This window comes from Abramis brama (genome assembly GCF_963993115.1).
Source record: "Abramis brama genome assembly, chromosome: 7".
Taxonomy (NCBI): domain Eukaryota; kingdom Metazoa; phylum Chordata; class Actinopteri; order Cypriniformes; family Leuciscidae; genus Abramis; species Abramis brama.
Genome location: NC_139969.1, coordinates 18,801,564 through 18,823,670, shown reverse-complemented (window position 1 = coordinate 18,823,670; position 22,107 = coordinate 18,801,564). Strand labels below are relative to the sequence as shown.

The 22,107-nt window shown below is 36.8% G+C and overlaps 1 long non-coding RNA gene across 1 annotated transcript; it reads right to left on the bottom strand.

The window, feature by feature from the left end:
- Positions 1-902: 902 nt before the first annotated feature.
- LOC311087602 lies at positions 903-20,026 on the bottom strand. The gene is made up of 3 exons (XR_014607315.1): positions 19,906-20,026; positions 16,306-16,425; positions 903-1,507 (listed from the first exon to the last, which is right to left on the bottom strand). It is a non-coding gene; the product is annotated as an uncharacterized lncRNA (long non-coding RNA).
- Between the last annotated feature and the right edge of the window lie 2,081 nt (positions 20,027-22,107).

Here is a 22,107-nt window from a genome sequence, read left to right as displayed (position 1 = left end):
GGGACCTCTTGAAAAGGCCTGACAAATCCCAAACCAGCACCAGAGCCAGTTAAGGGCAGGGACCAGATCACCATTCTGCAGGTCAAGAAGCTGATTAACCATCTGTACCGCAGGCCATGTCGAAACTCCCCGGCTCTAAGCATGATCCGCTTCGTGAGTATGCATCTATGTCTTCAAGTGACACTTGTTGTGGAGTTTCACTTAACTTTTTTCAAAGCAGAAGTGATGTTTTCAAAATGTTCTAACCAGAAGTGATGTGCTCTGTCACTCAGAGGTCAGTAGCGTTGAGAAAAACATTCATTATTCCATTGAATTGCAATCCATAATTGCATTTTGAGCTTGATAAAACGGTTTCTGAAAGTTTAAAGATACTTTAAAAAGTCTTGAAATTCCAAGGTTTTATAGGTCAGGCAGGCAGACGGAATAAATAGAATAATAGACAGACAGAACAATAGAATGAAAGAACGATAGATAGATTGAAAATTCCAATATTGCCTTTTGTTTTAATGGGAAATCTTTCATTCAACTGGGAAATACAAATCAAACTACGTGCCTAACATGAATCTTATTTGAATCTGTGATGAGTGTTTTCAGTCAGAGGCAGCATGATCCAAAACAACACCCACTGCATTAAAAATGTATTAATGTTACCTCAGGAATGATATCGATTTTAGATTAAATATTTCAGAGCAGAAAAAAACATGAACATTTTAAAATCAGATTTCTTGAGGGTAATCTCTCTTAATGCCGTCATCCCAGTGGACAAGGAAATGGCAGTCTTGACATTGCGATCGATCAAATAAATCATATAAATATGTTTTACTCATTAACTGTTCTCTCTAATGTCTATTTATGGGAATGGGAAACGAGAACAAAAGGAGGATGACACGCAAACAACACTGCAAGTTTTGATACTTTTAATACATCTTGGTGTGAAAGTATGTAAATCAATCAGTGCAGCATTACACTGCAGCAGATTGAAAAGGAAATACAAGTTGCATGTCTAGATTCACCAATTAATTGATTAGTGTCACTTTCCATGTGAAGTATTTGACTACATATTTTTGTAGAATTGTTGTCAGAGACAGATTAGATTGATTAAGTTCTTCTCCGGTGGAATCAGAAGATCATGGTGACATTCACATTTTTAATAATAATAAAAAAAACTCAGTGAGATCAGAAAAAATATATGCTGTGACATTTAGCCTTATGATTGATTTACTCTGTAGAAGTTTACAAAATGTGTTCCAGTCATGGTCATGAAAGACCCTTAACAGCACTCAAATCCTGTGCGTGATAAGCAACATCATAAATTACAGTGATAAAAACAAACTGAACATCAAGGCACTTTCCACAAATAATGTATAAAGTGGAAAATGAAGGGGGTTGTCAGCGCATATAGCCTCGTGGGGAGCGCGTCCCGTGTTTGAATCAACAGGACGTGCTGACTTCAAACTCCTGACTCAGGATGTACCCAGGTCTTGGCGTAGTGTTTTCTCAATCTGATCTGCAAACAGGAAGAGAAAAACAATAATGGATCATCACATGTTCTCTTCCAAAAGCTTAGTCATTATACAAGCTGTTAAAAACCACTATGCCAGAACTCCATTAGGATGCTAGAAAAATAATCACCTTCTAACCAATAGGAGTCATGCTGCTGATGACCAATGATTTACTTTGTTTTTCAATTAATATACAATGGCAGGCAAATATGGTTTTGAAGTAATACTGTACATTAGCCGGGAGCAGACCGTTCTCCTTTTCCTGCCTCAAAAGCCACAGCAAATCTTCCGGGGTCAGAATCCTATTTAAATTACTTCAACAAGGATTCATGAAATAAATGACAAGGCATTTCCCACTCGTGCCTCTCTCAATAGAGGATAATAAGAGAGCTGTCCCTGCTCACCCTGGAGAATAGCAGGCTTTGATGGTCAGTGGTTTGATAAGATTCAAAGCAGTCACATTCAAAGATAATCACATTTCCTAGAGATGTGTGAATATCTCCCAGACATATTCACACATTTCTGGGAGATGTGTGAAGATCTCTCGTAGTTGCGAGAATATCTGCTCTGCTGCCACCCTTTGCTGACCCATTGCGAACTTGAGAGTCCTCAAAAACCCGAATGAAACAGACAAACCCGGTTTGTTTTTGCTGCCTAACATATCTCCTTACCGGTAGCCATCTCTCTCTCTCTCTCTCTTTAATTCTATAAAGGGTATACCTAAAAAGGAGCTGGTGACATTTTAACAGTCATCACAAAGAGGAATGGCTTTCATTAGATCCGATCTCCTCCTTTGAGAGGATTTCATCTGAGCTGCTGCACAGAGCAGAAAACAGCCAGAAATTTACATTGAGGTGCAGCTAGAAGGAAGGCCTCTGGCTTCAGCCGGTCATCAAAAGCTCACTTCTGCTCGAGAGCAGGGGAATCCCTACATCAATCATAATTGCATTGTTTCTCTTCCCGCCCAGCTCAATCCAGGCCCCGGAGACACAGGCGCTTGCTTATCCTCCGCCTGATATAATGATGCAGAGTCTCTGATCCTGATTCTCTACACACAACATCACACTTCAAAGCCTCATTTATGAAAAACAAAGCAATCTGCAAAGTCTTTCCATCAAAAAACAAAACAAAAAAAGAACTAAAGTGATGCTAGCTCAATCCTTCTGTTCAGCTCATCAGTACATACTTGCTTTTCCAATGCAAAACTAGGAAAACATTGGAATTATGTGACAATTTACTTCATACATACGGCGCAAGTCAAATAGTACTGAGCCGGTTTGTTTTTAATTAATTTGCCCGATTCAGCAGCTCTTCGCACAGGATGTCTGATCCCTAATAATATAATCATTCTTATCATTATGACAGCTTTAGTGCTACTATTAGGATTAGAAATTTACAAGCAGTAGCCTACAAAACAGGATTTCCATACTTCATACAGTCAACTAATTATATCTAATCAGTTATATATTTGCTCTGACAAGTGCTAGATACTTATTTAAAGGACATTATTTTTCTGGAAAGCAAATAAAATGTGTCAAAATTGCATTTAATAAATTTATTTTCTTTTTCATTTGTTTTTTTTTTAATAGATGCCTCACTGAATTCTCAAAGGTGCTTCCCTGTAAAGGTCAAGATGTGTTTCTTCTCTAAGAAATAATTTAGCATGCTGTCAATTATCACAGAAACACAGATTATTATAATTACTGCCAAAAAGAATCATTAATCGCACCCCTCCCGCCCACAAAATTCCAAATGGCTTTTAAAATGCTTCAGGTGGAAGATCACATGCCATTTAATGTCACCTGCATTATCTCAAAAGAACATTTAAATGAAGTGCTCTCTCATTTATTCCCCAGCTGATCAGTAACAATCTTGCTTTCTTTTATCTTTCTGCCCGTGTTGGGTAACTGAGAGAAAGTCAGTCCTCTCTCTTCCCGAGATGAGTGCAATGAGTAAGAACAAGCTGTTAGTCAGTCCCAACAGGTGTCTGCATGAGCTAACTGTTCATTTTTAAACTGCCATGTGTTTGTAAATGGCTGATTAATTTCAATTATCAGATGAGAATATAATGGCCGATAATTCTTAATCAATACTCACTGCATCCAGGTATTACAGCACTTGTGTATTCATACTGTGAAACTGCTGCACGATCTTTTAGAAAGTGAAATTGATAGCTAGCTGTTTTATTCAGATTTTCAACCAAATGTGTTTGCCCATTTGCAAAGCAACGGCAACAATCATTATATTTGTCTAAATGCGTCACTGGTCGCTGGTGAAGGAGACGGGTAGGATGCTGTTGACACCATCATGCTTGTCTGGTTGCCTAGAAAACACTGCACAAATACATTCACTTTAATTAGAGCGATCATTAAGCTGGAAGTCCATGATACTATGAGGCATGCAGAGCAACAGTTTTAACTACAGCTCGTGACAGAAGAGATACAGTGGATAGACTGTAGATTAACAACGCATAACATTTGATTATATTAATATTCATTTCTTAGCTATTTTATTTCTTATAATATTTCACTATATTGCTTTCCATTACTTTTAATGTGCCTATAACCATAAATAAATAACTTCGGTGCGCTTTTGAAGGATGCAAGCAGTACTTGACGTGTACTTTGCTATAAATTACAGATATGGTACCTTGGGACTAATTCTCATTTTTCTCAGTTATTTTTCTTTATTTCCAGATAGGCTCTTATTTAATGGCTCTGGTTCTTACGTGCTAGAGCACGTACGCACATGCGCAAAAACAGTACTTTGAGTCTCTTGAAAAACTAAAAGACGTAAACGACTTTTGTATATAGGCTATTCGAAATAAAAGATAGGCCTATAGATCGTACTGAATGTCAGCATGCTTATTTTGCTCAAGATAAAGATTTAATAAGTCCACATGTCATGCAAACATGAAACCATGCTCCTAACCACAGATCGAGAGCTGTCGTCCCAAACCAGTCTATGTTCCAAACCACACATAAATTTGCGATGCTGTTTTCGAATGTTCGTTGGAACTATGGTTTCGGGAAACACCGACTCATTGAACTATGCTGATAACGACGGAACTTGTAACCATAGTAAGCTAACAACGCTTTTGGGAAAGTTGGGAAACGCACCCCGATTATTTTTTTTATTGCATCAGACACAGTGTTTACATTTGTTGGAGGAAATCAACCTGCAAATGACTAACATTAATTAATTAAAACCTTTAAATTAATTAAAAAGACTTTTAAAGAACAAATGTTGAAAAAAATGTTGATTTTCAATCATAAAAAACATAAGAAATCCACTCTTATGGAAGTCAATGGGGACCGAGATCTGTTTGGTTACAAACATTCTTCCAAATATCTTCCTTTGTGTTCTGCAGAACAAAGAAACTCATACAGGTTTGGAACAACTTGAGGGTGAGTAAATGATGACAGAATTTTCATTTTTGGGTGAACTATCACTTTAAAGCAACAGTTAGAGACACTTGACGGCTCGATCATTAACAGAATTTACAGCGAGAATCACACTGATCTTCTCCTCTCGGCATCACACTCTGTTATTTAAAATGGAGACTGCATTTGCATTCAAATCATATTTAAACGGAGAGAGTCCTGAATCAATCAGTGATATAAAAAGGAAAGGGAGCGTGTTACTAGGTAACACACTTCCTATAAAATGGTAAAAGATTAAGAGCAACTTGTCTTCCAAACCAGCATTCATGGAGTCTGTGTGTGTTGTCTTTTTTTGTCTATAGCTCTATGTGGATAGGCCTATAGTTTTCAGCTGAATTTGTGTTTCACAAACACACTTTGTGATTTTATTGCTTCTGCATATTTATTCACCTTCGTCAAAAACTGTAACTAAAGCTAAATTTATTGTTGTGCGGCCAGGTGCACCTTCATAAATTGATCAACTTTCTGAGTAAAACAACAGTTGTCAAGCACAGCCTCCATAGTATCAACACCAAAGTACAATCTTCACCTTAATTAATTCCTTTCATCTGCATACATAAGATGTTTAAATGTGATATAGTTATTCAAGTATTATGTCAATGGGTTTCGTCATGTATTCGTCACCTCTATACAATAAACACCTTATTTACATTACAGCGACAGTCCCCTCCAAATTAGTGCATGAAATCACAAACATCCAATTGTAACTTAAATTATGTTTAATAATCTAATTCTGCGTGTGGCTAGCACATATGACTTTTTGTTTGCTTGTGTATGTGTCTAATGTAATTATATGTGCATGTGGGTGTATAAATCGGCGTGTCTCACAGAGGCGTGAGGATAACAGGCTGTGGATGTAATGGTCATTCATCAATCACACAGACAGCAGTGGGGTTCACACTTTGAACTAGCAACTCTCTCACACACTCTTACATGCTGTGCTGACCATTACCTGCTTTAGAACTGAACACGATTCTGTTTAATAGTTCCTTCACACAGCATTACACAGTACAGAGAAATAGCCCATATTCTCAGCCTGATCAGAAAACACACACTTAAGATGAGCTTAGGTTTTTGTTTATTGATCGTATCAGCTCCCTCCCACTCCCACCAGTTTAGTAGTGAATTTAATGTGATGACTCTCTTAATGTGTCAATGTTATTATTGACTAGTTTAGAGTAGCCACTGAGAAATGGAAAAACATCAAACCCAAATCTAATCTCCTCATCTTGTTTATATCAATGATGTCATTTCACTTTCTATGGAAGCCTGTTTTTACCTCAGAGTAAAAAAAAAAAGAAAAAAAAAAGAATTGTGAGATAAAATTTTAAATAATAAATGTCTCATTCTGAGATATAAAGTCACACCGTGAGATACCGGTAGTTGCAATTACGAGAAACAAAGTAGCAATATGAGCTATAAAGTCCCATTGCAAGATATCGTCACAATTGTAAGATATACATTTGCAATTGCATAAAGTAAACCCTCAATTGCAAAAAAAAATTCAATTGTGAAATATAAAGACAAAAGTACAGCAAAATCAGATTTACAAGCTGATATACTGTACATATATCACATTCTTTGTAACCAACTCACACTCTATAGGGGGTGTTGGCAGTATACTTTGTTTGGACTCTGTGCCTCTTGTCACTTGTTATGTGAATGTGAGAGCCATTTTCTTCTCCTTTTTCTTAGGGAGCTGCTGCGGTGAGTAAGGAGTGGGACTTCAGATCATACTGTGAGATTTTATTGGTTCTCTTTGGAGGGATCCCTTGTTCTGGTTTCATCAGAAGCCTGCACTGGCATCTTCCCCTTTATCCTCCTCCTCTCCGCTTCTATGCTCACCAAAGGAACCTCTCAGCATCTCAGTCTGCCACTAAACAGGTAGAGATGTCCCCGAGCAAGCATCCCCAGAAATAGCTCCCATATACAGCTTTTTATAGTCGCAGAACTTTGATCATATAACTCGGTAACACATGCATTGCCTCCGCGTTTTTGAGCATTTTGTATTTTTTCGCAGTTCTTTGGGCAATACGTTTACATGTGATACCTATGAAGTTTGTGCATTTACAATGGGATCCAAACATCTTAGGCCATATTAGCTATGTTTCCATTCAAGGTTGCAATTTAATTTATGAAAACTATCCAGAATATGCAAAAACAATCTGCAAATAAAGCAGCGTTTCCATCCCATGTGTTCAAGAAAACAAAAGCATCACTTTTTGGGAAATGACAAACAGAAACATAAATGTTGTAATCAAATTCGTATGATAAATAAATTACTTTAAAGCACACAGACGATGTGAAAATGATCTAACAAAAGTTGTCTCATTTCGAAGGCAAATGATGTCTAATTTCAAAAAAGAAAAAATTATAAAATTGAACATGTATTCTAATAGTATAATGCGTGATATCATCTTTTTTCATTGGTTTCAAACTTTTGGATCCCACTATATGTGTGTGCGAGTGAGGTTGCACATTATGTTAACCTAATATGTGCCTGTGTGTGTGAGAGAGAAAGTGTGTGGGTTTGTGTACACAAGTGTCTTGGTCTTTTACTAGAATGACTAAGAATCGACAGTGACCTTAAAATCTGATGGATGGCTCACACGGCGGCAGAATACAAAGGCAGACATGACTCCCTTTTGGCTTAGCTTATAAGGTCGCCACCAGTGACTCTAGTCTGGGTGTAAAAGACAATTCATTTCCAGTAATTTCAGGAACCCAAGTCTCCCTCATCTCCACCTCGTCATTGCTAAAGACGTCAAAAGGAATTAGAGGGACTGTGAGTTTAATTAATTTCTAGGGAGGGCAGAGAGTGACATTAGGAGAGAGACATTAGGCACTCTGCTAGATCTTTATTTGGGTCTCCACCATATAACCTCATCCAGCTGCATGCTGATATTTGCCAAAAATGTCACAAGACTGTTTTGGACCATCATTGTGTGACAGCAGTGAGCGACATTTCAAAAATAGATACAGGTAACGAGCCTTTGTAATCTAATGAACCTGTAAAATGGGATTTTGTATTGGAAAGAATCGTCTTATTGTAAGCAGTGCATCATGCGCTGAAGAGAGTGCTGAAAGCTCACATCCTGTTTTGTCGTTCTTCCAGACTTGCCTAAGGCTGTTTTGATATGCCACATTTGGAAACTCCTTAAAATAAATGCGAGGATTCAGCAAAATTTAGCTTTCACGACAGGGAATAATCAGACCGCTTTAAAGGAAGCATGTACAAAAGCAGCTGAAGCTTAAGACAGGTTTCACTGAGCCAAGATTCATATGCCTTGACTATAAATATGCAATACCTCACAGACAGTGTGACACTGTCTGAGAAAACATATGCGAAGGGGGCTCAGTTCAAACATATCACTGACTTTTACACCTGTTATGAGCCTTTTCATAACAGATGTTTGAACTCTTGGAAAACTTCACACTCAGTCTAAATAATTCAATGGTGAACATATATTTAAAGTCAGCATGAAATAAAAAAACACCCTAATTACTCTGCTAGCACACATTACTAATCTTGTGGTTAACAATTAATCTGTACAAATACACATAATAAATGTATTTGTCTTTGTAATCTTTAGTCAAAATCTGAAAATTTGCTATAAAAAAACCTTGCACTCTATTTTTTTTCGCATTAACGTTTCACTCTGACATACGTCAATTCTGAAGTCGGTCAACTTCCGGTTCACATAGACTTTAAATGATCATCTGCTTTTCTTGAGGGTCTTCATCATTCTGTTTGTTTCTGAACGTAATTTGGGATAGTTCACCCAAAAATAAAATTGTCATCATTGACTCACCCTCATATAGTTCCAAACCTATATGACTTTAATCTGCAAAACACAAATAAATCTTGAAGAACGTTAAAAGTAGGCTATATTAAGTCAACAAGTTCCAAAACTTTCAATCTCCAAAAAAAAGACATTGATCAACATACACACATACACAGTCTACATCTAGATCAACAGATCTAAAGTCGAACCTTATTGGTTCCTACACATTAATGTTTGCAGTTTGCCATATTTAATGTAGTCTAGGTATGTGTGCATATAAAGTGATTGTCTCGCTTCATTATTCTTGGAACATACCAGTTGAGTTGTATGGATTAATTTCACACTACCTTTATGTCCTTTTTGAAGCTTGATTGAACAAATAACATTCTTCAAATTTCTTCTTCTGTGTTCTGCACAAGAATGAACGTCATCCAGGTTTGGAACAACATGAGGATGAGTAACCGATGACAGAAATTGAATTTTTGGGATAACTATCCCTTTAATGACGTACTGTCTAAGAGAGCATTTAGAAGATCTATTTCTGTCTCTTACTAATACACACACTTACAGACATCAAACAACTTCATTTGCATCTTACATTTACATTTACCTAATTCATGCATGCATTTTAAGGATTTGTAAGCATCATCACATCCTTGAAAGGCACTTACTATTTTTACCAGCCCTTCCCTTTTCTTACCAGAACAGACATCATTAGCACTCCCATGGGAATCAACTGCTCCATGCATATTCCAAAATGAATGGCTCATCCACAGTACTTATTTACAAATCATCCGGTCTGGACTGGAGCGAAGCAATCATTAGTGTGGATAAGAGTGGGAGGTTGTGCAAGAGAACTGGCCTGCAGCTCTAAAGCTCAGGAGGCTGATGAGGCCAGTGTCAATGCACAAGATCAATAAATGACACGGATGTATTTAATATCGTTTCTCAGCCCGTCAGCAGTCTTTTCCCCATATACTTCTCTGGCGGGAACATTCCTTTGACTCAATCTCTCATTTCAGCTGCTTTTCCCCGTGAGAATGAAGGGGGCGGTAGATTTCAAAGCTAATCCTTTCCTAGAGCCTCGAACCTGCATGTTTGTGTGTGTGTTACTTTAAAACATAGTCTACCATATAAAAGAATACAACCTATTAAATGTTATTTGTAATGTATTCCATCCGATAACTCAAGGTAATGTAATTGAAATCCTTTGGACTGCTTCTTTAAAAGAGGCAGTTTTTTGAACAATTTTGAGTATAAAAAATGAAAAACCAGTACAGTATGACAAAATAAACTTACATTAAAGATACACTCTCTGAAAACAAGCCTAAACATCTTGTTGTAAATCTATTATTTTCATTTTTAAAAGACAATAATCCTCATGAAGGATTTCTTTGAGTGTGCATCTTTTTCCTATCAAATATCTTGCTATAAGAAAAACATTTACAATCTGAAATTGGCTCAATTCTCTAATGATAATTTTTTTTTCAGATCTCTGAACAGTTAGTTTCTTCAGATTTGAATTTCTTATTGATTTAAGCAAATTGCACGTGTTTCAGCATGCGTGCAAAAGAGTAAGTGCAATTGTCTATAATATGCACAATAACTAAGTACACACTTGTTGATCAAAACTGATGAGTTGATCCTCAGTGAAATTGTCAAACTCTTCACAATTTTTAAATATTCTTTCATCGTGTGAGCCTTCACATTCAAAATGATCCATTCAATTATCAAAATGAAGTGCTCTAAAATGTCCTGGTAGACGGCTGCGTTGACTCTGGACTTAATAAAGCACGGTGGACCAAAGTCCTCTTTTCTGATGAGACAGGCTGATAGCCTCGGGGACAGGCTGATAGCATCCATGCCACTCCGCATACATGTACATACATGTTTTTACATTGTACTTGCATTTATAAAATACCTGCATGCAATTACAGCTGTAATTAAATACAGAATTGCACTGTTGACCCTTCTCTTGCCTCTTAACCACCCATAAACCTACCCACACCACTAAACCTGTCCCTAACCACCTGTATCCCCACCTCAATAGCAGCACAAGCGTTCTGCAATACAATATGAACACAATAAGTACACTGTACTTATTTTCATGTAAGAACACAGCAGTTAAGGACACCTAATATAAATCTTTGTGTGCACAGTATTGACTTTTCCCAACTGCTGAAATCTGTATCTTAAAAGCTCAGTGATACAGCTAGTTTTGGAGCATGAATTAAATGTTTTAGGTGAGGGTAACTACACTGTAGAAATATTATATGATCAATAAGTATTCGAAAACTGTTTTGAAAAATGTGCCAAAGCGATAGAGAAAATCTGTAAAACAAAACGTCTTACTGCACGGGTAAATTTTTAACTTGTTTATGCTTAGAATAAAACAAGTGAAAAAAATCATCCAGTTCAGTAAGACACAGGAACACAGTACACGTTATGAATATATGCAGTGTTGATTCATGTTCATCTTGTTTCAATGCTTTTTAAATATTTTAATTGGTAAATTAGAATTCAAATAGCAGTTTTATTATTCATCAGAAAATGTATTCGTGTAGCTTTCTATTCAGTTCTAAAGGCTAATTTAATGTTTGGTTAAATGTAATCGTAATTAAATTAATTTACTCATATTTTATATTTATTTTCATTACTCCCGAACCCTGTCTACATGTGAGATTGGGAAAGAACCCTAAAAACTAAACCATACTCTTTACAACTGCATGTGAAAATGGGAAAGAAAGGAGAAAAAAAAATACAGCGTGCGAGAGCGAATCCGTCATGGTCCATGCACACACCCTGATGACTCATCTGCTTGTCCTGCCTGTTATATATGATAGTGAGAAACTTTATGATTGCAGTGAGCCACAGATAGATGCTAGAAAGTGTTTTGAACCATTTCCCTAATGGGTTTGATGCTTTCCTGATTGACATTATGAACCGCTCTTCTACAATTTAGCAGCATAGCAACAGAAATGATGCAATAAGCTTTCTAAATATGTTAAGTCATCTAATTTGCTGCTTTATTGCCTGTCAAAGATAATTACTTAGCCAACAATAAACTTAATCGATGTAAATTTTCTTGCCAATAAAGCGGTAATTGTTTAAAAACACCTTAAAATAACTTCTTATGCTAAAGTACCCTCTTTTAAAACACTTTACGCACACAGCCTGATGGCAGCAAGTTACCACTCTCTTATCAGGAGGTCACCATTAATGAGGAGGAAGTGATAACATGTCTCACCAATTTTACACTTTCAAGTAATTTGCTGGTGAGTAAGTCAAATGAGACCACTGTGACTCTCCCTTTCAGAGGGGTTTAAGGGCCAAAGTGCGTTTTTGCCCGCCCCGTCAATAAACTGGCTGGGGTGGGGCTGACAATGAACTCTTAGGACCCATGAGCTACCGGTGACTGAATGACTGACTGATGGGAAATGAATTGATGACAGATAACAACTCTTCCAGTAACTCCTGAGCCACTGTCAGAACCACTTTGGGATTATGACAGCTCTCACCTCTGTCCCCTGAGGCTGTGCGTCTTTGCATGCCGGAGGCAAGTAAATTTCAGGGCTGAAGGGTTTGACATTGAGACAGAGCCGGTCCTGGGCCAAGAGGAAGACAACATATCAAAACTTGAGCAGACCTAGACCCTCTCATTAATAATGTTTTCCTATAAGGTATTGAAGGACAGGATGGTATAGCCACTAGTCAAAGTTTGCAGGAAAAAAAAAATTTGCATATGGTTTACAGTTTTACATTGAAGGAGATCCAAAATTCTGACAATAGTTTGTTTTTACCTTTTATTACAAACTAGAGCAGCATTAGAATTTGTTTGAAAGACTGAATTGAAATTTATATATTAATTCCAAAATTGTTTTATTTTTGGTATACAGCATCCACTTGATCTGATATGAACACTAATTTAGACAGAAAGACAGAGATACTGATGGATAGATAGATAGATAGATAGATAGATAGATAGATAGATAGATAGATAGATAGATAGATAGATAGATAGATAAACTTTGTCTCAGCAGTGTATGCCTTTATTTAACAATGTTTTGCTTCTTTGTCTGTGTACAATTGGCTGACATCAGAAAAGTACACAAAGCAAAAAATACAGTACATTAGGATGATGGAAACATTGCTCACATAAAAAGTGCTTATGACATCACACTCCTACATCAAGAAGAGCAATAGTCCATGCGGACTGGAGCATGATGTCAGCTGTTCATTTATTATTTATTCTCAATCCCATCAACTCTTTCCATCCACTTTTTAAAAATCGCTTTTAGGCTTTTTCCCTGTTTATTTATCACAAATGAGAGACATGCAGATACATGTGAATCATTTACTAAGTAGTAAATACTTTTTCAAAGAACATACAGTATGCTCTGAACTAAGTTACCTGCAGTGTTCCAAACAGTTCTCAAGAAGGATTTGGAGGTTTAGGGCAAATCCACAGGGGATAAGAGTGTTCGGAGCTACTCTGAAAGGCTCTGTTTCTTTTGAGCTTTGATTTGAGTTCAAGTGACTTGGATGAGTTTACATAAAGGCCTTCATATATAATGTGATTCTCTTCTGTTGTACATCAGCAGAGGCTGTGAACAATGGACAGTTCATGACATGCAATAGGAACAAAGAGTACAGCAACATTAGCTTTGAGCCACATTATTTGTGCAATCTATTGTCAAGCTGCTTAATTATTGCTTTTAATATTTAGCTTTGGCATTCATTATTTTGAGACTGCACCTTGGTGAAGGGATTTAAGGAAAGCTTTTGTGCTTGTTGTTCTTGCACAGAAGACATCTGTGCTTAATTAATTCAGATAAAGAAGGGGAAAAGCGTATAAGACCAAGAGAGTTAGATTTTTTAAAAATCAATTGTCCTTGGTGACATTCTGTAAAGAATGGTTAATAGACGATTCAACAAGCATTTAATAGCCTTTGTATTCCCTCGTCAGACGGTTCACTTGACACTACAGTCAACCTCCAATCACCCCAGCCTCTGCCATTTCTAGGTGTTTCTTTTTTACTGGCGGTCTATAGAATATAATGGCTTTACTGTGGGGAGGTTAGATGCACTGGCAACAACATGATGACAACCAAAAAAATAATCCTAAGAGGTTTGCATGTATATATATATTGTATATATGAGGAAAATGTATTCAGACCCACCCCCTGTATATTAATATTACTGATTTAGACAGATATCATCCTGTGCTAGTCAGATGAGAGCAGTCAGTACACGCCGTGGAAGATGGAACCTCTCATTAGCCCAAATGTTAGCTGGTAATCACTTTCATATTCTGAAAAATAGAAAAAATTATGACCCCCCTGCTTACGTCACATTTTTAGTGTTATTAATGGAACAGAAGCGGTTATTTTTAAAACCAAATTCTTGAATTAATTCATTGTGATGTAATATTAATACAGGTAGACTGCAAATTAAAATCTGGATCTGATGAAGACATTTTCTCATTTTTAGCTAGCAAGCTCTTGATAAAGAAAATATGAATATGTTATCAAATCTTTGGTGCCACAACATACAATAGGCTATACGTTCTGATATCATAAATGTTGCTTATAAAACCCAATTTTGTAACTCCAAAGGCTCAGAGATTTTTAGGATGCAGTCTCACAACGATTTCGCAATATAATAACCTATTAGAGCTTTACTTGCTGTGCTCATACGGCACGATCCCCCTCTCACCCTATTCCTCGTGGCTTCGTAAATGAATTTCTCTCATTAGCAACCCCTTCCCCCCTTCACTGAAACTTGCCTTATGAAGAAATGATACATGATAGTCCCAGCATCTCTGCTTCAGTATTATTCAGTGCTCCATCATGAAATGAAAACCTTAATTGTCCTCAATAAAATACCTTTATTTATTTCACAATGCCGAGGAGTTAATATAGCAATTTATGTTACTATAGTGATGCAGAAATAGTGTAGAACCTGTGTGCTTGTGATATGTTATGGATATTCTAATTATAGCATTAGACATATCTATCCATTATTGCATTCCAGAAATACAGTTGATTCTTTTAAAGCAGCATAAGCACATTTTGAATGAGCCCCATATCTGTGTTCAAAAGCAAGAATGAAAGCTTAGATTCAAAATTCCCATGAAAAACATCAAGCTGATTCAGATGAAGGAGCTGACGTTTCACGGCAATGCCACTAGAGTTCACTCTAAATCAAAAGTAAAACGAGGCAGGTAACAGATGCATACTCATCCAGGAATATAGAAACATGAAAAGAGGCATAAATCTGTCTTTCTTATACTCTACCAACGCTCTCTGAGAGAAGAATGTTTTGTTTCTAAGAACTGTCTGTTTCCTTGCAGTAATTGGAGCTTCCGTGCGAACACTCAAGCGGTTGAATGTCAATTAGACAAACTATTTTGTAGGCCATCAGAACTTAATTGACAACAACATTATTCCTTTCTGGCAGACTGTCGCTAGTTTTCAGGAAATGACAGGTTAGGAGTCAATGTCTGATTTTAACAATTTCGGCGCGATGAAAAATTCTATGAAAACCGAGTCAGATTAGACCTGTAAATCCATATTCTTTTTGCGAACATTGTCTGTTCAGTGAAGCGCCAAGTAAGAGTTCATATGTTGCCTGAGGTCCATTCCAAACGTGACAAATATTCATTATAAGGCATTAATAATTGAATACCCACTCCTACAGACGCAGGAACCAACTCCACACACACTGCAGTGGCACCAGTGCTCCAGTTTTATTTGAATCTGAGAAATATTAACTAGAACTGACTTGATCTTTTAGGCTGAAGCTCCAATTATCACCTTGCATGGCACGTTTTCATGTCTGCCAATTAAACTTAAGCAACATTTAATTGGATAGAAGAAGAGAGCCTGAAGCCACCTGCTACATTTTATCACAGTGTGAACATTTATTTGCAGTTTCACACCTGTTTGATGAAAACATACAAATTCTAAATCATTGCAGACAAATTAGTTAATAAATTGAAAGCACTTTTACGATATCTAAACTAGGTATTTGTGTTCCAATACAACAAGGTATCTGTATACTCTAACGGTGACCGGCACCTCTGGCCGGTTCTTAAAACAGCTCTTTATATTCTACTCGTTCAAACACTTCTATTTCGTTTTAACAGAGAGCTGTGGTTGTTTTAGACGGCACGGTAAGAGGAGAGTGTCACCTCTGGGCTCCGAAGAGACACTCAATCAGAGACCTGGTGTAGGATGTTTTCAGTCCAATCAACAATGGACGAAAAGAAGCCCAAAACTCCTACCTATTAAGAGGAACTGACAGGCCCAGAGGTGCAAGAGGGAGATCACTGAGCGAGAAAAGCGAGAGGCTTATGAGTCAACTTATGACCGAGTCAATTAAGTCCGTGCCCTGACCAACACTGCTGACTTTAATAAACTGCCAAGCGTACGAAATCCAATAACTCATGGGATGAAATGGACATAATTTTGACAGAAAGGTGAGCCTGGGGATGAATAGATTCCACTGGTGTTGCTCCACACAGCTGAAGGTGGGCTAAGAAAGCAAACAAATGGTATGAAATAGTTTACTCACTTTAGTCATTATAATAAGACAGGCTCAGGTGGAAAGCTCGATATTGGAAGGCGTGCTCTCGTTAAGCTGAGGGAAATCCTGTTTCATGAGTCTCTTTTTCCACTTCTACCAGTCATTGATCTGCAATGGTAGAAAAAAATACACAAGCCTAAGCGATTTATTGAAATTGTTCTTAAGAGAATGACATTCACACAATATTACGTTTGCTCTGCTGATTTTTTTTTTTTTTTGCTATTTATTCAAGAACGCTTGAAATACCATAGGATTGCATTTGATTCTCATAAATCACTGCAAATTATTAATTCAAGTATAGCGCAAAGCCAATATTGCATTATTTTCTTCCTTGGTTATTCATGTTAATCAAAGGAAAAGGAGAAGCAGCATAATTTCCCTATAGTTGACAAAGCCCTCATCTGACTCTCTCAAAATCATAAGCCACATGACTCATCCCCAAGTAAACAGCCCTTGAGGTGTTGCATTCAGTGGAGGAGAAATAACATCAGGCATTTATCAAAGCAAAAACAATTTCGGATTCAATATGTCATTGCAAGAGATGCGGGTGTCTGGCGATGACCCACTCTGGTTCTTCCTCGGTGGCCTTTATATGACTTTGATTCCTGACCTATTGCCACAAGACCAGATCCACATGGATCGGCTGTCATGGCTTCTGGCTTCCTCCATGACTATTTTATCACCCATTCCTAAATTACTCATGAAGAGTCTTGACTTTTCTACCCAATATTGGTTTACATTGAAGGTTCAAAGAACTCAGCTCATTTAAAATTGCAAGTTAAAAACAAAACAAATGTATTAGAATGCAAGGCTCAGTCAAGGGAATGACATACAAGCCTAGGAATCAATCGGCATGGTTGGAGGGCAACTCTGGGTATCCAACTCTATCTTGGATCACATTTTCTAATAGTAATGTTGCCAGGCTTGTTTTGGCGACTATAGATAATTAATGAGACCCTATGGCTAGACTTAGCAGGCAAAGCCAACTCTTACAGTTATTCTTTTGATTATTTTGAGTAGACGGATGTCAATACAAAACATGCATAAAAGCTCCCATGAGACAGTCACTTAAAGAAGCCTCACTTAAAGCTAAATTAATTGTATTGCATTCTTCATAAAGTGAACAGAAAGGGTTTAATTGATCTGTTTGGACTGTCCATTTTTGTAGTGCTTTTAACCTTTGCTTGACACACGTGGTGAAGATGGCAAAGTTTTGACTGAGCATAGCTGACATCAATAACATCATGAAATTGCAATAATACAATTTAGCTAATATTGACAAAATCTCTTTACATTTTTATATCTAAATATTAGGGTTTCATGACAATAACATAATCTGCTGTATGAGGATGACCTTCTAGATCACATAACTTACTAAAAGATCGGAAAAAAACTACTGTGATTTAACTCTTCACAGATAATATGCTTGTGTGTTCAGAGTAAAGCTACATTTTGTATTTACTGCAGGCTATCATAATGGAAAATTCAGCTGAAAAGTCTAGGGCACATATATTAAAGCTAATGAAAATAGTTACAATGTGGATTCGCGTCCGAAATCGCATACTTCCCTACTATATAGTAGGCGAAAAACAGTATGTAAATTCAAAATTCATAGTGGCTACTCATAAAAGAACAGGCAAAAAGTCCCTGGATGACCTTCTTCTTACGGCGAGATTTCTGTCCATAGTATGTGCACTTCAGAATCTCGCCGGAAGTAGCAGGCCTCCTCGTCGATGGACACTTTACTATCCCATGAGGCCACGGGAGAGGATTTGTGAATGGCAGTGAAGCAACGCAACTGATGCTGGTAGGTCACATAATAATGGCAACATGGCAGATGTAGTATGTCCGTATTACATTCATACTACACAGATTCATTTAAAACTTAATTTTTAATGGTAAAGAAGTAATTACTTATTCAAAATAAGTACCTACTTATGGGTTATGGGGGAGTATGGGTGCGTCTCAATAAGTTCCATAGCTCCCGAGCTTGTGAATCAGTATATCGTGTTCACGAATTCGGGCACTGGTAAGGACAGTAAAGACCCTGTCTCACTGCACATTGGGACACTGATGGCACTATTTCTGACGACGTGACAACGTCCTCATTGTACAACATCACTACTGGTATTTATGAACAACAGCAGAGCTGATAGCCGATCTTTCTCACATTACTTAATGTTATTTAAAGTACATTATGATACTTTTCTTGTTACACATTTTAGCTATAAATAAATTATGAATGTTAGCTAGATTATGTTCATCTAGCGATGTATGTTTATGCAAAAAAAAAAAAAAAAAAAAATTATATATATATATATATAATGGTTTGTATTTTTAAAAATATCTATCGCGTGTCTGCACTGTAGGATTTCACGATTGAGACAGCTCTTAAAATGGCAGACTCCCTGATAAGTGCCCTGACTACTGAACTAGGGAGCTGATAGTGTTACAGGTATACAGGTTCTATACTACATAGTCAATCTCTGAATATTGATTTCATTCAAAATCATTTGAACAAACCAGATCATATTCATTCGTATTCATTTAGAATACAGACAAACCTTATATTACTGTAATTGTCTAGATTGGCAATTTGTTTGATCTGCCCTATTAAACCATTATTAAAAAAAAAAAAAAAAAAAAAAAAAAAAAATTGCAACTTCTATAATTCAAAAATAACATCACAAATGCCTTTACTCTTTAAGGCTATAAATGACACAATAAGCTGCTGGATCATTATTTAGTAGAACGAAATAACTACATGATGTTTTTCTGTCTCTGTCATTCACTCTGATTGAGCAGTTTAAATCAGTGCATTGACTGAGTGCTGTCTGTCACTGCACAGTAAAAAAATATTTTCTTGATTTGTTATCACAACTTTTCACAAATCGTTTGTCATATCAGCTTAGGTTCACAAATGGTGTTCAGAAAACATATTTTTTTGATTTATTACATTATTTTGAGTTATTATATTATTATTATTTTGAGTTTGTTGTTCAGATAACATATTATTTTGAGTTTCTGTAATCTCTTTCTTCGTATCAACTCAATTTTTCAGTTTAAATGAACTCAAAATTGCAAGGCAACCAGGTTAGACTACATTCATAATATGACAATGACATAATTTAACAGGACTTCAACGAGGGAGGTAATGATTTGGCAGGCAGTCGAAATTCGGCACAACACCATGTGAGAAGAAGTGCCAGCAAGAAAAAGTGAGGGTACGGTAAAATATAGAAGTGTCAGGCCAGCAGTAGCCCACTTCGAGCAAGCTGTCTAAAACATTCCAGTAAAGCCATTTGTTGGCATAAATTATTGTTTTGCTATTAAGAATTCGGTTTGTTGCGGGTGATTCAGGAAACATCGAGTTAAATATCAAGTAGTAGCCTAATATCAAGTCATTTATAACCTAATTTACGTAACAATAAACAGTACTAAGATTAAATTTAACTTGCATATCTCGGCTGAGTTTATTCAATTTAAGCCAACTCTTTTTTGGTAGGCCTAGCCTACTTCAAAGGGCTAACGTTACTTCGTACGTTTTCATGGTAACATTTCTTCTAATCGGCTTTTAAATTAACTTACTTTTCAAACCAACCGTCAGATTTGGTTCACTCCAAATGCTCTCTCGGCGTAGGCTTTATCGAAATCGGACATATTGGAAAAAGAAAGTCTGTTTGTTCAATGAGTCGGTGAGTTGTTGACTAGAGCCGAGTCCGGTTTCGAATCATTTCGATCGATTCACTAGAACTATTTGAATCAAAAGAATGACAAAAGGGAACTGAGATACATCGTCTGTTGTTTTACTCAAATTGGTTTTTAGTTTATCATTCGTCTATAACGTCTTTGCGAGCATTGAGGCATGCCCATAAAACAAACTACTGTAGGCCTACTGGTCGGACTGAAATGTTTAGAAAACCTATACAAGGCGGCACCTGTCCTGCTCAACACAACCAGGAACATCACGAGGTTTGAGAATATTTCAACGTTTTACACTTATCATTAGTTTTCATGTGTTTATGAGTGAATTTTTTTTTTTTTTTAATTGGTGTTTGTGCAATACCATATATCACCCTTATACTAACCTAGTAACCTTAACTGCGCGGCTCGAGTTTCTGGACGACGAGCAGGCGTTGCGTCATTGTGGACGGCTATGTGTTATGTCTGACATCAGAAAGTTGCCGAAGTTTTGGAACGAGCCTTTGTGGACTGGAGATGAATATATATATATATATATATATATATATATATATAAAGGTGAGAAGGTCAAGGATAAATATTTGGACATTTTCAATGGTGTTTTCCAGGTCATATTATGTCAAACCATGTCAGATGTCTAATTGCAAATCATTCTTTGGAGCAGTTCTTTTAAATGAATCAGTCAAACATATTCACAAATAAGTATGAATGACTTGTAGAATTGGTTTGAAATCAAATTACAATCCTTATCCCATAATCTCAAATGACTGAAAGATCATGATGGAAATATCACAGAAATTCATTCTTGAAAATGTGCAGTTTTTCATGACATCCAAAAAAAGCTGCCAATCACCATAAAATGGTCTATAGGCTTACAAATAAATTCTGATTCTTCTAAAGCCATCCAATATTTTCGTCTATTTTAGACCAAAATTTAAGTCATAAATTAGGTTGGACAACAACAACAATTTTTTTTTTTGAAAACATCATATAAGACTGTCATTTACAGACAAAGCTTCATGAAATAATTTAGCATACTTGTGTTTTGTGATGCAGCTGCTGTCAGATCCAATACTCCAGAGAGTGAGTAAATGATGACAGAATTTAAATTTAAGTTTGGGTGAACCATCCCTTTAAGTAAAGTCATTTGACTCTGACATTTAGGCTACCTGAAATAAACAATCTTAACTGTGTGTTGGCAGGTAGCGTGCATTGCCATACAAGTCATGGAAGCTGGACAAGTGACAAAGAGAAAAGCAGCTCACTGAATGTTCAGGAGTTGTGGCAGGTAATTTCAGTCTAATTAATTTAATATCCTCTTCATTTAACTGTATATTTAACATTATTTATTACCAGTTCCTCCCAATGCTGAGGAGTTTCACATTTGCATGGGTTTGTCCAGGGTTTGCAATAACAAAATTGGAGTTCCTCATATTTGTAATTAGGGCTGATTAATTGATTTTCGTAGTCACACTTTTATTTATTTTTTAATTTACACAGAGGTGCATTGTTTTCATGTAGGACAATGGTTTATTTAAGTGAAGGGTATTTTATAACACAATCCAGTAATCTCCCTTGTTGAGGTTGTCTGATATGTGCCATTCTCCTGTGAGTGGGTTATTTGTCCATCTGCCAGGCTTATTCATGTTTTGGTACCATGAGTCGTAAAATAAGAACAACATACATGAACATAACCAGATTGACAAGCAGACATATGACAGGATGATGCATGCAGGATATAGTGACAGGGCTGTGTCATCTGTTATAGTCTAGGGCCACCACTCCACCAGAAGGGAATGTTTTTTTTAAATGTCTAAAATAAATAATTGGGAATATTTCAGTCAAGACATCTATTGAGTTATTTTTGCCAGTTTAATGAAAATGGCAGTGTTTACATATTTGGTTTTGGTTGACTAGATCTGCTATGCTGCTGCAGAGCAAGTAGGGACTTGTTACTGCCTATACATAGACACAGTGCTGTGAGCACGCAACACCACCTGTAAACTCGCACTCGATCGGCCCAAAGTCCGGCATCCGACCAGCGTGGAAGCCTGGAAGGTCTTTACGTGTTACTGTCTTTTCTCGTGG